Genomic DNA, 4,721 nt, shown 5'->3' on the forward strand with positions numbered 1-4,721 from the left:
GTTGATACAAAGTAAAATCAACAAGAGGCTCTTTTACAAGAGCATGTGTCGCTCACCTTGGTCTATGTGCATACATGTATTAAACAAAGGACACAGATGGATTCATGACAAAATTGTGTTTTGATGATGGTGATGAGTTTGTAGATCTTACTTTACTGAACATTCTTGCTACTTACAATTTTCTCTATCTATAATAAACTTGGCCCTTTAGTTACACAGAGGAAAATATTTTGTAATTTTTTTTAAAAAATTACCAAATTATAAATGCAAATTGCAAATTGTTAAAAATTGACTATAAAGGTCAATAACTCCTTAAGGGGTCCACTGACCATTTTGTCATGTTGATTAGTAGATCTTACTTTGCTGAACATTATTGCTGTTTACAGTTTATCTCTATATTCAACATAATAACCAAAAACAGCAAAATTTCTTTAAAAATTACAAATTGGGGGGCAGCAACTTAACAATCCGTCCAATTCATCTGAAAAAGTCGGGGCAGATAAATATTGACTTGATAAACAATTTAACCCCTTACCAGATGTGCTCTAAATGCTTTGCTTTCAGAGTTATAAGCCTAAATCTACATTTTACCCCTTTGTTATATTTTTAGCCATGGCGGCCATCTTGGTTAGTTGGCCGGGTCACCAGACATATTTATTAAACTAGATACTGTAATGATGATTAGGGCTAAGTTTAGTAAAATTTGGCCCAGTAGTTTCAGAGAAGAAGATTTTTGTAAAAGATTAAAAAAATTACGAAAAATTGGTAAAAAATGACTATAAAAGAGGGACGAAAGGGCAATAACTCCTTAATGGATCAAATGACCATTTTAATTATATTAATTTATTTGTAGATCTTACTTTGCTGAACATTATTTCTGTCTATCTATAATAGTATTCATGATAATATCAAAAACTGCAAAATTTCCTTAAAATTACCAATTCATGGGCAGCAACCCCACAACGGGTTGTCTGATTCATCTGAAAATTTCAGGGCAGATAGATCTTAACCTGATGAACAATTTTACACCTGTCAGATTTGCTCTAAATGCTTTGGTTTCAGAGTTAAAAGCCAAAATCTACATTTTACTCCTATGTTCTATTTTTAGCCATGGTGGCCATCTTGGTTGGTTGCCCGGGTCACTGGACACATTTTTTAAAACTAGATACTCCAATGATGATTGTAGCTAAGTTTGGTAAAATTTGGCACAATACAGGCGCGGATCCAGAGGGGGGGTTCCGGGGGTTGGCCGATCAATGCATTTGAATGGGAGCATATAGCTGGAACCCCCCCCCCTTTACTCTGGGTTGGGAACCCACCCTTTTTAAAATGGCTGGATCCGCCCCTGCAGTAGTTTCAAAGGAGAAGATTTTTGTAAAAGTTAACGACGACGACGGACGACGGACGCAAAGTGATGAGAAAATCTCACTTGGCCGTTTGGGCCAGGTGAGCTAAAAATACTGAACTCTGAGGAAATTAAAAAAAGAAGGTCCCTCAAAAGCTCATACACATCAAACGAATGGAAAACAACTGTCATATTCCTGACTTGGTACAGACATTTTCTAATGAAGAAAATGGCTGAAGGAACCTGTATTTATAGCTAGCTCAACGTCTCATTTTTATGACAGTCGCATCAAATTCCAATATATTGACAACGATGTGAGAACAAAACAAACAGACATCATACGTCAAACTTTGATATTAGCTCACAAATGATAACACGGTTAGTAAAAGGGTTCTTATTCATAATTAATGTTCATTTCAACAGATGGTTTTGTGATAACCAAAAAAACTAGAGGCTCTAAAGAGCCTGTGTCGCTCTCCTTGGTCTATGTGAATATTAAACAATGGACACAGCTGGATTCATGACAAAATTGTGTTTTGGTGATGTTGATGTGTTTGTAGATCTTACTTTACTAAACATTCTTGCTGCTTACAATTATCTCTCTCTACAACAGTACTTTCTGTGGAAAATGTTATTGAAAATCTTCAAATTAAGAAAATTGTTAAAAATTGACTATGAAGGGCAATAACTCCTTAGGGGGTCAATTGACTATTTTGGTCATACTGACTTATTTTTAGTTCTTACTTTGCTGTACATTATTGCTGTTTACAGTTTATCTCTATCTATAATAATATTCAAGATAATAACAAAAAAACAGCAAAATTTCCTCAAAATTACCAATTCAGGGGCAGCAACCTAACAACCGATTATCTGATTCATCTGTAAATTCCAGGGCAGATAGATCGTGACCTGATCAACAATTTTACTGCCTGTCAGATTTGCTCTTAATGCTTTGGTTTTTGAGTTATAAGCCAAAAACTGCATTTTACCCCCATGTTCTATTTTTAGCCATGGCGGCCATCTTGGTTTGTTGGCCAAGTTACCGGACACATTCTTTTAACTAGATACCCCAATGATGATTATGGCTAAGTTTGGTAAAATTTGGCCCAGTAGTTTCAGAGGAGAAGATTCTAAAAGATAACTAAGATTTACGAAAAATGGTTAAAAATTGACTATAAAGGGCAATAACTCCTAAAGTGGTCAACTGACCATTTTGGTCATGTTGACTTATTTGTAGATCTTACTTTGCTGAACATTATTGCTGTTTACAGTTTATCTCTATCTATAATAATATTCAAGATAACCAAAAACAGCAAAATTTCCTTAAAATTACCATTTCAGGGGCAGCAACCCAACAACGGAATGTCCGATTCATCTGAAAATTTCAGGGCAGATAAATCTTGACCTTATGAACAATTTTATACCTGTCAGATTTGCTCTTAATGCTTTGGTTGTTGAGTTATAAGCCAAAAACTGCATTTTACCCCTGTGTTCTATTTTGAGCCATGGCGGCCATCTTGGTTGGTTGGCCGGGTCACCGGACACATTTTTTAAACTAGATACCCCAATGATGATTATTGCCAAGTTTGGTTAAATTTGGTCCAGTAGTTTCAGAGGAGAAGATTTTTGTAAAAGTTAATGCAGGACGACGACGACGGACGCCGGACGCCAAGTGATGAGAAAAGCTCACTTTGCCTTTCGGCCAGGTGAGCTAAAAAAGAGATTAATTTTGCTTCAGGTACAATTTAATGTTTTATATCTTAAGTTCCTTAATTAAAAAAAGCAATTACATAGAGATTAATACATGACCTTTTCCATATCGGTTCGGGTATTATCCCGAGACCCCTATTTCAACCCGAGACGTAGTCATGGTGCTGATATGGGTCGAGGGATGATACCCGGACTGATATGGAAAAGGCCATGCCTTAATATCTTTATCATATACTTCTGACAATTGCTTTCCGTATGGCAAATTAACAAATAAAATAACTCAAACAGTCAAAAACTTTATATAAAATTAAATTATGAATCCAAATATACACTTTAATTGCTCAACAATAACATCACTACCTCCATATGTATTTATGTTACTCATTTCCTATAGAAGCTTTTTGAAACATTGAACATTTTGAAGAGTTTTATGATCATTATTACTCTATATATGCACCCTGTATAACCCCGATACAGATGAAACCGGACGTTGACGCGTTCGAATCGAACACATCGTGTAACACTGAGTTCAGACAGTAAGGAATTAATACTTTTAAAGAAAATCCAATATCTATTCTTCGGATATTTTGCTCCAATATATTCTTTGCCATAATACTCATTAGTTACTAAAAGGTTTTTCAAATATGTGGAATTTTTATATACAAACATCAAATAACGCACGACGATATCAATGATAAAACGTGCTTGGTATTTTTAAATATTCAAAACTTAATGTTTCTTGTACCTCATAGTTTTTATAACATACATTTTTGAAAATTTCATAGTTGAAATTAACAAACTTATAAAGGTCGTATGTTTGTGTTGTGTCTAGAAACAAAAAAAATACACGTTTTAAAGTGTCTTTATTTTCATGTTGTGTACGCTTCGTTGTCATTGCACCTTTTTATACTGTACGCTTCGTTGACGCAATATTGCGTTTGTCAATGAATTTTGCGTGTATGAAATAATGCTTTGATATGATTATAACCAATATGCATGTTTAAAAAATAAATAATATACCACCATAACATGCAGACAGCAACCCATAATATCCGTTGTATTGTCGAAACACTCTTGGAGGTATTTTGTACATGTAAACAAAAATCCTTATGTATACGAAAGTTGAATTAGTAGAAATACATTAACTCGACAGATGCAAATATGACTAAGCATACAGATACACACGTCCGAATATCTAATTTGATAGCATTTTAGAAAATGTTTACCATACGACAGTCAATGTACGGTTAGGGGTGGGTTAGGTGCCCTCTAACATATTTAATCCCGTCATATTCTGTATGTGCCTGTTTAAAGCCAGGAGCATGTAATCAGTGGTTATATATATATTTGTGTTCACTATTTTTTGCAAAAATTAGGCTGTTAGTTTTCTCTTATGAAATGTTTTACATTTGTCATTTCTGTGTGATTTTTTTTAGCTGACTATGCGGTATGGGCTTTGTTCATTGTTGAAGGCCGTACGGGGACCTATAGTTGTTCATTTTTGTGTCGTCTGGTCTCTTGTGAAGAGTTGTTTCAATACCACATCTTCTTTTTGATGTAGACGGCAATCATAAACAATTAATGGATTATAGGCTTTTGGCCTGAATCTCCGAGGCGGGTCCAAGGAGGTCATAGATTACAATAGAGTTACATTAAGGCTAGAGAA

Source organism: Mytilus galloprovincialis, chromosome 8 (assembly GCF_965363235.1).
Source record: "Mytilus galloprovincialis chromosome 8, xbMytGall1.hap1.1, whole genome shotgun sequence".
Taxonomy (NCBI): Eukaryota; Metazoa; Mollusca; class Bivalvia; order Mytilida; family Mytilidae; genus Mytilus; species Mytilus galloprovincialis.